Source organism: Notamacropus eugenii, chromosome 1, assembly GCF_028372415.1.
Source record: "Notamacropus eugenii isolate mMacEug1 chromosome 1, mMacEug1.pri_v2, whole genome shotgun sequence".
Lineage (NCBI taxonomy): Eukaryota > Metazoa > Chordata > Mammalia > Diprotodontia > Macropodidae > Notamacropus > Notamacropus eugenii.
In genome coordinates, this window is record NC_092872.1 from 415,960,688 (window position 1) to 415,977,588 (window position 16,901).

Below are 16,901 nucleotides of genomic sequence, written 5' to 3' on the forward strand. Positions count from 1 at the left end.
AGGCAAGAAGCGATGAGGGCTTGAACCAGGGGTGGCTATGTAAGTAGATAGAAGGGAATAGATTTGAGAGATTTTGGAGGTATACTCAACAAGATTTGGCAACTTATTCGATTTAGGGGGTGAGGGTGAAATCAAAGAGTAGAAGACAGAAAATTTGTATGGACTGATACGGAGCTAACAGAAACAGGAGAACAATTCATCCAATAACAGGAATATTATACAAACAAAAAACTTTGAAAGACTTAGTAACTCTGTTCAACACAATGGCCAACCACAATTCCAAAGGATTCAAGATGAAACATGATGCCAACCTCCTGATAGAGAGGTAATGGATTCAAAGTATATAGACTGAGATTTATTTTTAACTTGGCCAATGTTGCTTGATTATTCATGTTTGTAAGAAGAGTTTTTGTTTTTCTTGCTTTTTCAATTGGGGGAGCTCCGGACATAGGAAGGAGAAAAATGAGGATCTGAAAATAAAATAAAATTTAATTAGAATTTTTTTTTACAAGAGGATGAGATTGAAGCCTCAGGTGTCTGAGAGAACAGTGGTTCCTTCAACAGAGATAGGGAAAATAGGGACTCAGAAGGGTGGGGGTGAGCAAGGTGGGAAGGAGGGAATTAGGATTTGAAACTAAAATAAAATTTAATTAGATTTTTCTTAAAGAAGCCTAGGAAATGATTTTAATGTGGAAGGCTTGGGTGACTGGGAGAAAAGAGAGACCATCAGTTGTTGTGTTCGTCCTTCGTTTTTTGAAGAGGACCATGACATCAATAGGGAAACACAGGTGGCATGGGGGTAGGAGGGAAGATAATATGATGACTTCTGTTTTGGACATGTTGACTTTGAGGTGCTTGAAGGGCATATGATTTATATCCGGTTGGCAGCTGGTGGTACCAGACTAGAGCTGAATACACAGGTGAGTACGTGCACTGTATAAATTATGTATACGTATATTGTATATAATACATGCGTATTCGGTTCGAATCTTTCCTGAACTCCACCAGCTGCCCATAGGCTATCATCTCTGCGCAGAGATCATTGCTGAATCTATGGAAGCTGATGAGTTCACCAAGAAAACAGGTAGGGAAAGAAAAGCAGAGAGAAAACAGTCTTGTCCACAGCAGGCGAATCATCGATGCGGGTCGAATGAATGAGCTAACCGGCAGGTAAGCCCACTGGGTTCAGGTGTCTACCTGTTCCCACACCGGCTAGGTGACGTGGGCCTGGCTTGCCCTCTCTGTCCATCAAAGGTGACGGGATCAATGTTCCCTTCTGAGGAGGGTTTAGAACACCTGCCAGCAGAGGTCCACGGCCCCCCCTCCAGTCCAGCCCAGGCCAGCCACACCTCCGGCCAGAGGCGGCCCTCCCGGCAGCCCCGGCTCCAGGGCCCCGCCCTCTCTCAGGATTGGCTGCGCCGGGCCTCGCTTTGCGCTCAGCGATTGGCCGCGGTGCCCGTCGGTCCGCCGAGCTGGGCCCCCGGCTGCTGAAGACGGAGCCATGAGCGGAAGGGCCTGAGCTCGGCTCCCAGCTTCGGCTTCGCACCCACTGCGGCGGCGGCGGCGGCGGCCCGGGAGCTGGGGCTGAGCCCTGAGCGCCGCCCGCCCGCCGGCCCAGACAGCCGCGGGGAGGGCAGGTGAGGCGGCAGGGAGGCGGGGAGTGGTCGGGCCGGGGCGCGAGCCCCGGACGGGGAGCCGGGGGCCGGGACCCGGGACCCAAGGCGGGTGGGGAGTGAGGCGCCGGGTCCTCCTGGGAGGAAGGGGAGGGGGCGGAGGGAGGGCGCGAGCCTTCGGCTGGGCCCGGGGGGCTGCGGCAGCCGGGGCAGGGCCGGGCGGGCTGCGGGCCCCGGGAGGCCGGCTGCTCCTGGCACCGCGCCCCGCTCCTCCTCCCTGCCCGGAGAGTGCCGCATTCTGTCTGTCGGAGGCGCCGGAGGGACCCGCGCCCGTGCCAGCGCCGGAGCCGGGCCAAGGCTGGGTCCGGGGCGCAGCATCGCGAGGCGGGACCCCAGCGCCGCCTCTCCCGCCCCGCCTGCCTGCGTGACCTTGGGCCGGCCCCTGCCGCCTCCTCTTTGGCACTCGGTAAAACGAGGGGTTTGGCCTCAACGATCCCAAGACCCCGCTAGCCCCAGATCTTCGCATCCCATCCCCCTTGGGGCTGCGGGACACCCAGGTACGCCTGTGTGCAGCCCTGGTGCCTCCCTTCCCAGCTGTCATTCTTGGGCTTCCTCTTTCCCCCTCCCCCCATCTAGAGCCTCCCTGGGGACCACTGCCTCCCACTCCACAGTCCTGTGCTTGATCTTGAAGTGCTCGTGCTTTTCATCCCTCCCTCACACTCATTCGGTGAAAAGGTAAAATGAGGAAAACATACCTGTCACCTAGACTGAAGCCTCCTCTCTTCCCCCGATTCTTCAGTTATCATTGAAGAATTGCATAGCATAGCAGACTCAGCCGTAAGTGACCCTATTTCACATTAGTCCTAGTGTGTAAAGTGTTTGACTTCCAACAACCCTGGGAAGTAGGTAGAGCTCGAGTTATTCCCATTTTACAGAGTAGGGAACTGTGACTCAGAGGTCTTAAATGATATGCCTGAAGTCACACAGTTTAGCAAGACGCAGAATGGAAATCAAACCCTGGTCAGACCCTCTTGGCATATCTCCTAGGAGCCTTACCATCCACCAGTTTCTCAGACTCTCTGTGCTGAACAGTATTTGTAGAGAACTGGAATGAGGGACTGAGGCCTTAGGCAAAGTTGTATTATTGCTCCTGTGGACCCCTCATCAGCATTAGTACATTTTAAGCATCTTGAATTAGATATTTTCCCAGTTTCTTCCTAGGGAACCTGGTAGGCTAAGTGAGTGAGTGAGGCAGAAATGTCTTCCAGGAAGAACCTTGTCTGCTCATCTCAAGCAGAAATTTAGGGTTGTTTAACAGCAGAAATGATTTGGCTCTTAATTGAAATATCTTATTTCAGACTAACTTTTATGTGGATTTAAGTAAATGACCTCTTAAAATTTTTCCCCCCTGTTCTGCCTGATTTGTTGCTACTTTTTAGATCCTGATACATTTCCTTTTGTTGGTAAATTTCCAGAACCAATAGTGAGATGAATGTTAACACTGACAATCTTTTAGCCAGTAATTTGCTACAATTCAAGAAAACATTTAACCCTGATTCAGTTAAGGTTCTTTATTTTTACAATGTAATTTTTTTTCCTTTCAGAGGTCTTCCTTATAAGTTAAAAATCCCATTTTAGTGGTCTTCCCTGGGGAAATTTTGATTTTCTTGAACATGTCATTTTATTCTCAAACTGTTACCAATTTAAATAAACAAGATCAAATTATCAGACCATTTAAATATTAGGTAAATTCATATTTGTCTCAATAGTAATTCAAGTCACATTTATTCCATTTCATAGCATTTGAAATTCATTGACCCAGATGTCACATACAGAACATTTATCAGTCTCTATCAAAGTTTCCAGAGCTAAGCACAATTCAGGCTTTAATTTCAACTTCTTTTTTCTTTATAATATTTACTGGTCTAACAGTGGTGAGGCCTATTTTCCCAAGCATATGAGAAATAGGATATCTTTTTTTTACATACTTGCCTTAGTAACTGAATTGTAACAATGAATAGATACATGTTCTTATATGCTATTAACTGTACTAAGAATCTAAATAATTGTCTAAAATCTTGTGAAATTTTGCCAAGTTAGAGTAGGGAAGGGGAAGGAATTCATGCAGATTTTCTATTGGCATTTGAGTTTGAAAAGTCACATCCCCTTGAGAATAATTCACCTATTTCCTTAACACTTGAAGAAATTAAATATTGAATATTAAAGTAGCATTTGATGTACATTTAACCTTATTTTAAATATTCCCTTATTAATCCAGGTACTTCCTCATATTATTTTTATAATTTCTTATATCAACATATTTTGTTAGGATGACTTCCTTAAAACTCTATCTGCCCCCATAGTTCCCTATAAAAAGTTAAGCAATGCTACCTAATATAGTGGTTTCAATTGACAATACATGTCATTTTCTATTTTTGTGGTTTATTGTTTAACAAAAATTAAGAATACATGCTTTAATTTTAATAATTTGAAATCAACATTGTCTATTGTATTTAGCTTTAGTTTTGCTGCCTTTTCGTGTTACCTTTAATACACAATGACTTTGGATCATAAATTTAGACCTGGAAGATACTTTGAGTCCATCAAGTCCTGTTCTTTCATTTTACAGATGAGGGATCTTGTAAATTTGGCAGGGATTTGGCTTTCTTGACTAAAGGTATTTCCACATTGCACTGAATTTTTCATATGTTTTGTTTCCTTCTGATGTACTATCTCACTACATTTATATACCGAACTTCTTTCAGCCATTCCCTAGTCATTGGGCACATAGTTTCTACTTTTTAACTATTGAAAATACTATTACTAGGAATATTTTGGTACATTCAGGTTCTTTCTGTCATTTATTTCCCTGGATATACAGCCAGTATTGAGATTTTTGAGTAAAAAACCATAAATGGTTTATCTGCTTTTTTTTAATAATTCCATCCTCACTAATTCATAACCTCAGTAGTGAAGTAGGGTGCTTTGTCTTTCTGCATCCCTCCAACATACTTTCATTATTTCATAAGGAAAGACATTTGAGGAAGAGGGAAAGTTCAGGAAATTAAAAAAAGAAGTAGTAATTTTCTTGTAACAATATAGGGAAGAGGCCAGGACTTGGAATTGGAATTTGAATCTTGTTGTCTTCACTGAATATGTGCCCATAGACAGATTACTTAATATTTCTGCCTTAGTGGTTTTATCTGTAAAATGGAAATGATATCTATATTACTTCACTCACAGAGTTGTAATAAGATGAAGTCATGCATATCAAGAACTTTGTGAATTTTTAAAGTACTGTATAAATGTCACCTATCAGTAGGCATTAGCAGTTTTCTGTTGTTAATTTACAGTTGTCATCTGGAAATACATCTTAACATTAATTAAACTTGAAATTCACGTGTATAGAGTGCTTAAAAGTTTATAGAAAATTTTCATCAGAACTACTATATGAAATAGATAGCTAGCACAAGTATCATTATCTTCAATTTGTAGATTGAAAAACTAAAGTTAAGTGGATTTACACATTTGATTCTGAAATGCAACCAGTTGTGGACTCTATACTATCATCCCATTGAGAGTTGGGGTGGGGGAAGGACCTTAATCCACAATTCTACATACCATTGAACTTTGATTCAGTGACTATGATTGTTTAAAGAATGATTAGTTCTTATACTATAAGTTTGTTACAAAACAAAAGGAGATGAATCATGCTCTATAACCTTGGGTAGGTAATTTCCACTCTGTAGACATAAATCACTCAGATAAAGGGATGAGACTAGCTGATATTCCAGTCCAGTGCTAAGATTTGACGTATTGATCATTTTCTTTAGTCTTAACAAATATCTAAAATCAAAATTTTAGAGTTGAAATGGGTCTTAAAAATTTAGTCCACTCATTTTGTTGATGAAGAAACTGAGGCCACAATGACTTAGCTTGGATTGAATAATAGTAGCTGAGTGGAAACTAACACTCATGGTCACTGACCTTGGTCCAGTGTTTTTGCTATTCCTATCTTATGAGTTAAGGGCATCCTAGGTTATAAAGATGTGCTTTTTAGGTTTTTTTATATTGCTTATTGTTTCTCAGATCTGTTCATATATTACTCGTCATTCTATAAGTTCATATACTCTCAGCTAGATTTTGCAGAAAATGCATATTTAGTACATAAATACGTATGCTATTTAGTGCCCTTCCGTTAAAGCTCTACTCTAATACCTCATCATGTATAGAGAGGACTCTGGATCCTAAAAGGCTGTTCCACCAGAATGAAAGTTCTGACAAGTCCCACTAAACGAGAAAGGCTTAGGATATTAGTCCAGCAACACAGTTTTTGCCTGTTGTTTGAGGACCAGTCTATGAAATTTGGAAAGGCTCATCATCAGAAAGTTGGCTACCATATGGTTGGGATTTTAGATTTGTTTATTTTGTTTTTGTTACAACATTTCATAAAACTATCTATTGAGGCGTGAAAGAGTTGAAGATCTGGAGCAAATTGTGCAGTCACAGTTCCTTGGAATATTGAACTAATTAATGTATTTGTAAAGGAAACAGAAGATCATTGTAGTTTAGAGAAGAGCAGCTATCCAGTAGACCAGTAAACATATTTTAGGCCATAAAAATGTTATTGGGCTGAAGATATTTTTCGACCACTTTGCCATTATTTAACAAATTAATTTTAACTGCTCTTTGGGGATAAGGCAGTGTTGGTAAAAACACAATATAAAAGAACCTAATGTAATAAAAGCACAGAAATCAGAGAGCAGTAGTAGAAGAGAAAGGAGAGGTGTTTTGTGTGTGTGAGTGCACATTTGATTGTTTATTTTACCTACTCATGTCATCCTCACAAACATCATTTCAACAAAATGATGAAACCCAAATTAAATAGATTTCAACCTCTTTCTCCAATGCTGTAGTTTGTATGGAGTGAAGCAAGTCACAGAATTAAAGTTCATAACAATGATTTAGCCACACCCCATCCCCAGTACTCCTACGTATTGGACAAGGATGAGTATAGATTCAATCCAAACATCTGTAGTTTCTACCTCACTAGTGTAGTATAGTCCAAATTGATAACCAGGTTTCTAAAATTGTAAGTTCCTTGATCAAAGATTTAGGAAAGTAATTTCATCTCTTCCAGTACAGTGAAAATAATGTATATAAAGCACTAACTGTAGAATTCTCAGTCACTTAGTATTCTGGTTTCTCACATTTACTATAGTAAAGGAATTGAGACCTCTCCACAGGGCAGAACAATAATAAAAAAATAGTAATAGCTAACATTTATACAGTGCCTACTGTGTGTCGGGCACTGTGCTAAGTGCTTTACACATATTATATGTAATCCTCACAACAACTCTCCAGAGTAGATGCTGTTATTATACCATTTTTACATATAAGATTTTACTAACAATTGAGGAAAGAGAGGTGAAGTGACTTGCCCAGCAGCTTACAACTAGTAAGTACCTGTTGTGTAAGTATAGAATGGGGGAGATAAGATTTCTCAGCAGTAGGTATACACTTGAAGGCAGAGGCTAAGGAATGAAATAAGGATTTGAATTTGATCTCAAGTTTTATATGAGACTGTGATGTAGCTACCAAATGAACTGACAATTACAAGCTGTCCTAGCAGGACAGTATATATTTCAGTGACAGTCCCACCATATTCTGATCTCCTACAGGAAGTCCTATATCTCTTTTAGTACATATTTTACGTGTATCCAGAAAAAGGATACCGTATGATGAAGAAACCATACCCATTGACTTGCAATGGAAGGAATAAGTTATGTTTAGCTTAGGAAAGAGAAGATAAAGAGTTGATGTGGTAGCTAAATTCAGATGTTTGAAGGGTTGTTATGTAAATGAGAAATTAGGCTTATTCTGCATTTCTTGAAATTTCCAAACCAATTTAAATTGTAGAATATAATTTTGGCTTACTATATAAGGAACTTTCTAACCAGTAGAGTTCTCTAACATACTGCAAAAGGGGTTCTCCTTGAGGCTGAAGATTTTACTACATTATATTTAAGGCCCCTTCTAATGCTAATGTTGTATAATTCTGATGGAAGTGAAGAATGGTATAGAAAGCTCTTAGTGCAGCTCCAGATAGCTAAGAACTGCCTGTTGAGCTTGGTGTCTGTCTCCTAACATCTTCCCAAGTACTTTTTGTCTAGTGTAGTCCCTGGATGGTCAGAAAGGTGTAGTAGGTAGAGGGCCAATCCGGAGAGACTTGGATTCAAGCCCTGACTCTGAAACTCACGATACTGGCTGTGTGCCTGTGGCCATGTCACTTAACTTCTCAGTATTCTAAGCAACCTCCAAGGTTATAAATTGAAGTGTCAACCATAGGGCCGGTCTCTTTTTTCCTAGCCTACTGTTTGTGGAATACATTAGGTACTTAGTAAATATTTTTTGAATTTTAATTTGCTGCTTGGAAGTTGAACTTTGTTGTGATTCTTTCCAATGTAGTTAAATTGACTAACTTTAAAACCTCAATTTTTGTTCCTCATAAAAATTGTTATAATTATATAACTAATTGTTAGTGTTTATCAGTAAAACAGAGGCAAATAGATTTGAAAAACTGCCCCATTCCTGACCTAAATGGCTGAGAGGCACTGTTTCTATCAGCTGTTAATAGCTGAAGCTGGTACATTCTGCTCCAAGTTCTTCTAAGTGATTCTGGCTCCCACTTTGGGAGAAATGAAGAATTAGATCAAATCCCATATTTTTTCTTATACAAAGTATAAAAATATCCAAGCTTCAGCCAGTGTTCTTCCTCATTCAAGCTAAATAGACCATTGTTTGTGTTAGCTAATATGTCCATTTTCCAAGCACCATTTGTGGATATTTTCTGTAATAGTTATGGAGGCAGCCAGTACTTGAAAATACTGTCACAGAAACATCACTGGACTAGAAGCTGGGAAACCTGGGTTCAAGTCCCAGAGCTGTAAGACCTTAGGCAAGTTATTTCACCTTTCTGGTTCTTTTTCTCTTTCTGAGGCTGCTAGCTCAAATGCCAACTCCTGATTCCCTTCTTATCTCTAGATACATCCTATTTGTCCTGCTTCTTAAGAGAAATCTTTAAAGGAGTCTAACTTTTATCTTATGGTCAACTGAGGTTAGAGAGCCAATTTGTAATAGGCCTACTCAACAGGTATTACCTCCTCCAACTTTATTTAGTCTTTCAAGGACAGAAAGAGGAAGAGGAGGTAGATGGTTGGTTACCCAGAGATAATGAGTAATAGTGTCAGGTTGGCAAAAGGTCAAGAAAGCTCAGGACTTCAAAACGTGAAGGACATTTGAAATGACATAAGATAGCATAAATAATGTGTATAAAATGCTTTTGTAAAGCCTAAAACTGTATAGTTGTCAACGATAACTTTCTGTTATTAGTCATTAAGCATTTGTTAAGCAATACGCATATCCGAAGAGTTGGGGATACAAAAAAAGGTAAAAAATACCTCATCATCTTCAAGAAGCTCACAGTCTAATGGGGGCAGGGTGGGAGGAAACAAACAAAACTCTAATTCACAATTAGAATACCTTGGTTCAAACCCTGAATTTCACACCTTCTACCCATTGATATGAACTCAACCTGTTTCTTCCTCTGTAGAATTAGGATCATAATACCTTCATTGCCAAGATATCACAAGGTTATGGGAATAGCTCCCTGTAAATCTTTTAAACTCAAATACTCAAGTGGATATGTGATCATATCAGTCAGTTCCCAGCAGCAGTGCAGAGTGCATTCCACTTCTGCCCGTTTGTCCCTGGTGCATTTCTTGTCCAAGTCTTCCCAACAGGCTCTCTCAGTGTGCTGGAGGACTTTCTCAATTTCTCTTTAACATCATAAGGGCTTTAGAAAAATGCTAGCTGTCTACTTCTCATTCCTTACCTTTGCTCGTGACCAGCCCACCTTTCCTTCCTATCATACATTTCCTTGATGATGCTTTTTACCCTGTTCTTCAGAGGTCCTGCTCACACTCATGTGCTTCTCCATTGCTTTCAGTGTTCTACTTTTTTTTAAGTTCTTAGGGATGTTCTATTCCTTGTCTTGCTGACATACAGCAACACCAGTCTATTGATTGCATTCAAAAGACAGGCCTTTTTTTCACTCTTCATTCTCTTAGTTGGTCCCTATGGATGGTCAAGCCAAATTACTGAGTGGTTGGCAAATTTCTTCCAGGAAGCTCTGCATTGTTTTAGGGCTTAGTGCAACCAGTGCAATGTCATCTGCTAATAAGAGCATCTAGAAAAACTCATAATCCCCAAAGAAATATTCTTTAATTTTTATGCCAGACCTCTTCTATCAGTGACAAATATGGTCACCTGATGCTGGGATAAGAGTCATTGAACAGTGTTATTTTTATGTCTTTTATTGAATAATTTTGATGTCTAGATGAGAGATACCTGTTGGAAAAGAGCCTTTGAAATGGAAATACATAACTAAGTGCTTATTATGCATAAAAAACTGCTAAGTGCTCAGTTTACAAAGTGGAAAGCTAGGCAGTTCCATTCTCAAGGAACTCACATTCTAATTGGGATAGACAGCCAATATTGAAGGATTCAGCACAAGGACTATAGAAAGGTCCAGTGGTCTTTGTCACTTTACAGTGACAGGTGAATGAGAAAGCCCAGGAGTCAAGATACAAAGGCAGGTCATATGGTAAAGCCCATGAATGTGGAGGGTATTTTGGCAGGACAGATGATATATCTCCCAGTAGAATTTAGGGAGCAATGATACTACAGATAGTAAGGCCCAGTGGTTCATCATCTTACCAGAACTATAGTTGATAAATCCCTGCTAATCCAAATTATTTGAGAGGTCCTACCCCAACTAACAACTGTTGGAAAGGGGATAGTTGTCCACAGTGTAGCAGGGCTATGGGCTATCTGTGGTGGGAATAGGAATCAGAAAATTAGCATCCCAATGGAAAGGGGAGTCCAGCATCTGTCAGGTAGTATTTTTAACTTGTAATTTTTGGAGTTATCAATCGTTGATACTTTGTGGTATCATCTGCCTCCATGTTTTGCTGATTCATATTCTCTCCTGATTTATCTTTAGCAGTAGTTGATAGGAGCTGCCTTCTGGATTCCCTCCTTATGCTACCTTTTGGCTTTCAGGAACTGCTCTGGTGGATTTGGACTAAAGTGGACCTAGCATATTTATGTAGAGACATTTGTTTTTATTTTGTGAAGTTAGGATATCATTCATTCTTTTAAGAGAGGTAAAAAAGGAAGCTTTTATGGAAGATAAGTGATTTGCTGCACAGGAAGTCAGTGGCCTGGGCAATAGCCATAAGATTGGAGAACCTCAGAGTTGGCAGTAACATCTAAGTCTTCTAAAATTCTTACAGATTACACAGAATATTACAACTGGAAGAAACCTTAGCTATACAACATTATCTGCTTTTCCCCACCAAGGCCTTGGGAGGGATGCAGTTCAAGGAGTCAGCGAAGGAAGCTGAGAGCAGAGGAGCTGAGACTCAGTCCTGGTTGTTTCTGCTTCAGTAAATCAAAATTTATTATTCACTTATTGTGTGCCAGGCACTGTGCTAAGTGCTGGTAATCCCCCTATTCCTCCCCCTCCCAAATAGGCAAAAACTGCCCTTGCCCCTAAAGAAACTTCCATTCTAACGGGGAAGACATGCATATGATTAATATCATATGTAAGACAGAGGCTGTAGATATAAGGTCACCTTAGAGATGAAGACACTAGTAGCAGCTGGTGAAACCAGTAAAGGCCTCTTGCCTGTAGGAGGTGGTGCTTGAGCTGTGTCTTGAAGGAAGCCAGGGATACTTGGACATGGCAGTGAGAAAGGAAAGCATCCCAGGCACAAAAGACAGCTGGTCCCCACAGGAAGGAGGTGATGCATTATGGATGCCAAACAACAAGACCACAAACAGCATGGTTGGACATTAGAGTCCATGGAGAGGAGTCCTGTTAACAGGATGATGAAAAAATAGAATGGGTCCAGATGAAGAACAGTTTAAATGCCAAACTGAAGAGTTTGGATTTGACTCGTGAGATAATAAGGAGCCACTGGAGTTCATTGAATACGGGAGGGAAAGGTTACATGGTCAGATATTTGCTTTAGGAAAGTCATCCTGGCAGCTCCCACTGGAACACATATTATCTGGAGAGGATCACAGACTCTTTAGCGGATCATATGATATTTAGAGGGGTCACAGGATCCCAGAGTTTGGCGGTGAATGTGACTTGGCTGTAGCCCTTTTTACAGGAGAGGAGACTGAAGTCCGTGGAAGGACAGTGATGTCCCAGTTCACAGGACCCTTAGAATACTGTCTTCCAGATAACAGAGACCTGGAGACTGCTTTTCTTTAACCTCTAAAGTACAACAGGAGGTGGTCTTTATCTCTTCCCAAGTCCCTTTAGTAAGAGTTCCTTCTGGTGACCGTTACAGTACTGTGACCAAGATAAAGACAGATATTGATATATAGATGGAGATTGCCTCATTGAAAAAGAGGTTTTACGGTGACATTTTGCTGTAGTGAATCAAATCTTTTTCGTAGAACAAATATCTCTTTTACCTGTACAAAGTCTTTATGAGTTACCTATACGTGAATGAAGAGTATCCTTGATGAAGGTATTAGTATTAGTAGGGAACATGCAGACTTTGGAAAAAGACATTAATTTACATGATTGTGCATATATAATATATATGAAATTGCTTACATCTAAATGGAAGAGAGAAGTGAGGAAGGGAGAAAATTTGCAACTCAAATTTTTTTTTTTTTAATGTTTAACAGTCACTGCCATACAATTGAGATTTTATCCCCCCCACACCTACCCCGCACTACCCCCCTCCCTCCCCACGACTGCATACAATTCTGTATAGGTTCTACATATACTTTCCTATTGAGTATATTTTCGCTATAGTCATGCTATGTAGTCAGACTAAAATAAATGAAAGAAATCATATAACAAATCAAAACATGATACACAAACACTTACACATACACAAACATGATCTGCTACATTTTGCGAATGACTTCCATATTTCTTTCTCTGAGTGTGGAAGGCATTTTGCCTTGAGAACCACCATTGGGATTTTTTTTTTTTATAAGAAGTTCTTGCGTTATTACAAAATTCCAAGTCTACCAGAAAAAACTCTCGCACACTGTGGTCGTTGCTGTGCACAAAGTTCTCCTGGTTCTGCTCCTCTCACTCAGCATCAGGTCATATAAGTCCTTCCAGGACTCTCTGAAGTCTTCCTGTTCATCATTTCTTATGGCACAATAGTACTCCATTACATTCATATACCATAATTTATTCAGCCATTCCCCAATTGATGGACATCCTCTTGACTTCCAGTTTTTGGCAACTACATAGAGTGCTGCTATAAATATTTTTGTACATGTGGGACCCTTTCCCATTTTTATGATCTCTTGGGGATATAGTCCTAGTAGCGATATTGCTGGGTCAAAGGGTATGCACATTTTTGTAGGCCTTTGGGCATAGTTCCAAATTGCTCTCCAGAATGGTTGGATGCGCTCACAGCTCCACCAACAATGAATTAGTGTTCCAACTCTCCCACATCCTCTCCAGCATTTATCATTGTCTTGTTCTGTCATGTTTGCCAATCTTATAGGTGTGATGTGGTACCTCAGAGTTGTTTTGATTTGCATCTCTCTAATCAATAGTGATTTAGAGCATTTTTTCATATGATTATAGATAGCTTTAATTTCTTCCTCTGAAAATTGCCTGTTCATATCCTTTGACCATTTATCAATTGGGGAATGACTTGTATGATTATACATTTGAGTCAGTTCTCTATATATTCTAGAAATGAGGCCTTTATCCCCGAGCTTAGCTGTAAAAATTCTTTCCCAATTTACTACATCCCTCCGGATTTTGGTTGCATTGGGTTTGGTTGTGCAAAAACTTCTCAGTTTAATGTAATCAAAGTTATCCATTTTGCATTTCATAATGCTTTCTATCTCTCCTTTAGTAAAAAATTCTTCCCTTCTCCATAGATCTGATAAATACACTATTCCTTGCTTCTCCAGTTTATTCATGGTATCAATCTTTATACCTAAATCATGTACCCATTTGGACTTTATTCTTGTGTACGGTGTCAGGTATGGGTCTATGCCTAATTTCTACCACACTGTTATCTAGTTTTCCCAGCAATTTTTGTCAGACAATGAGTTCTTATCCCAGAAGCTGGGGTCCTTGGGTTTATCAAACAGAAGGTTGCTATATTCCTTGCCTACTGCATCTTGAGTACCAAGTCTATTCCACTTGTCTACCTCTCTGTTTCTTAGCCAATACCAAGTGGTTTTGATAATTGCTGCTTTATAGTACAGTTTGAGGTCTGGTAGCGCTAGGCCACCTTCCCAAGCATTTCTTTTCATTAGTCCCTTTGATATTCTGGACCTTTTGTTTTTCCACATGAATTTTGATATTATTTTATCCAGCTCTAGAAAATAATTGTCTGATAGTTTAATTGGTATGGCACTAAATAAGTATATTAATTTAGGTAGAATTGTCATTTTTATCAAAATTTTTTTTAAATGAAATGTTAAAATTGTCTTTGCATGTAATTGGGAAAAATAAAGTATTCAATTTTTTAAAAAACATATGCAATAGTAGACCACATCTTAACTGTTTCATAGTGGATTGAAATATGTAGATGCTATAAAATCTCATTATGCTTATTATTTATTGACTAAATCTTTAAAGCACCATATGAAATATGGTGTATTATTAGCTTCTATAATAATATATGTTCCAGACTTTCTCTTTTCAATATCCCTTCTCTCTGTCTTACTCCTTCACTCTCAGAAAGGATATTCTTTCCTTGCATTCTTCCCTCAGTCACATTTCATCACATCTGTTCTTTGACTTTATCCCATTTGTTACTTCTTTCAATCGTTGTCATTATCTACTCTGCTAATTCCCATTTTCTCAAACCAGACACATTCAGGTCATTCCTGAAAACAAACAAACAAGCAAACCCAAATTCCTTCCCTTGGTAGTATACTCAAACCAACATCTTCCCTCTTTCACTGTTCAACTTCAAGAAAGGGTAGTTGGCACTCATCACTTCCACTTCCTCAATAGCAGTTCCCTCTCCAACTGCAGTAGTCAGTTTGTCTCCCATGTTCATTATTCTTCTCAAACTGATTTTTCCAAAGGTATTAATGACCTGGTCATTACATCCCAAGACCTTTTCTGCCTTCATTCCTTTTGACCTCTTCACAGTACAGTAACTGACCCTCTGCTCCCTTAGCTTCTGAGACTATGTGCTCTTGTAGTTCTCTTCCCATCTTTGAAAGCTCCTACTGTGGCTCTTCATTTCTTCTTGCCTTTTAAAAAAAAATCTGTATGCTCAGAGTTAGTCTGCCACTACTAGTAATTTTCTAGGGCAGGATTCACACTCAGATCTTCTTGACTCAGCACTGTACTGTAACACCTGTCATCCTGTCCTTGCCTAACTAGCACTATCTGAGCAGTGTCTAGGACCAGATCTGATGGTTTGTTGTATGTACCTTCTCTTTGCCTTTGTCTTTCTCTTTGCCTAGATCCACATGTCATCTGCCTCTCTATCTGCAATTTTATGTATATATCACAGAATTTGAGAGTTTTAAGAGACTTGAGTGGCCTTCTGCTCCAACCCTTCCATGAGAGCAATCTTTACTACAACATATTGGACAGGTGGTTGGTCTGAAGCAATCTATTCCACTTTTATACAAGTCTACTTGTTGGGAAAATTTTCCTGACCTCAAACCTAAATCAGCATCTTTGTAACTTCCATCCATTACACCCAATTCTGCTCTCTGGGACCAAACAGGACAAGTCAAATCCCTCCTCTGCATGAGAGTCCTTCAAATGCTTGAAGACAGCTATTAGGTATCCCTTGTCTTGTCTCTCCAGGCTACATGAACAGCCTGAGAATGACAGCTGTTGAAAATTGCATTATTCATCTGAAAGATGTGGGTAGTGATTCTATCAACAGAAATAGAAAAGCTGCATTTTCCTCATCTTTTAGGTAATCCTAAAAGTAACAGATAGTTACAGATAATAGAATTCTATTAACTTGAAGTACGTTCATTGTTTGGATTTACCGTTTGTTTTCTTTACACAAAAATGAAAGTTTGAAAATGACTTACAGCTAAAACAAATAAATCATCACTCTTTGAGGGGGTAGAAGGAAACCATATTTCCTTATGGAAGGAACCATAATCCAAATCACTCTGACTCTGACCGGTTGGCTGGTAGTGGGCCCTAACCCAGGCTTCAGTTGGTCTTTGGGTTTTGTTGACTCAGAGAGTGTAAATAACATTTGTTTCTGTTCTGGCCAGAAACCCTGAGAGTATTTCCCTCCCAGATTGATTTTTTTTTTGAGTAGTTAAAACAGATTATTCTTTGTCTCCTTTCTTACCTATCCTTAATCACTGAATGGTTGTTACCTCAGACAAACTGAGACCTTAGCTTTAAAAGACTAAGGTCTCCCATTGTATCTGGGACCATCTCCAGTCATTCTGATCTGTGTCTTGCCACTGGAGTCAGATGGCTCTGAAAGAGAGAGTGAGGCTGGTGACCTTACAGATCCCTGCCTCGCTTAAATCCCATTCACTTGAAAGTCATCATTTTGCTGATGTCATTGGTTCCCTTTGAGAACTGAGGGCAGACCACAGTAACAGAATAAACAAGCAAGGACAACAGTTGCTATGGTCAACCTGGTAACATGTGGGCTGGTCCTTAGACAATAGCTATATGTTCTTTCATTGGTCCTTTTTTACTTAAAGCTTATTCATCATGGTATGAATGCCAGTTTGTGTACTTTTGTATCTGAACCTTTGAACATCCAAGGTCTTTGGAGTTGGACTTCATGAAGAATCGATCCTATATCACTTCTAAACAACACTCTATACAGAGAAAAAGCTTTAGAGTAGAATTAGGAGGCAGTCTGGTTTCTGTTGAAAGAATGCTTGGTTTGGAACCTAAGGAACTGGGTTATAATCCCATCTTTTCCAAAACCCTGTCCTCTTAATGCTAATACCCTCCCACCAAAATCATCTCCAATTCATTTTGTGTATGGATATGTTTGTGTTTATATACACACATTCTATATATATGATGTTTGTACATAGTTGTTTGCATGTAGTCTTCCCCATTAGGCTGTGAGCTTGAGAGCAAGGACTGGAGAAAGTTAGAGGTACCTTTGAGGTACCTTCTTTAATCTTTACTAAACCTATGATTTGTATAGTTCATTAAATGATAATTTAGAAGCAGTGCCTCCCACCTCCAATTGAAACAGA

The 16,901-nt window shown here is 39.7% G+C and overlaps 1 protein-coding gene across 4 annotated transcripts in view; it reads left to right on the plus strand.

Annotated features, from left to right (window-relative positions):
* The first annotated feature begins 1,465 nt into the window (after positions 1-1,465).
* The window catches only part of MAPK9 (mitogen-activated protein kinase 9), a 54,040-nt gene continuing 38,604 nt past the window's right edge, over positions 1,466-16,901 (plus strand). For 3 of the 4 annotated variants that reach the window (XM_072631224.1, XM_072631223.1, XM_072631226.1), the window contains exon 1: positions 1,468-1,637. The gene's annotated coding sequence lies outside the window, so the exon portion shown is untranslated. Of the gene's footprint in view, positions 1,638-16,901 lie in introns of all 4 variants that reach the window. The other variant, XM_072631225.1, reaches the window with a different exon arrangement.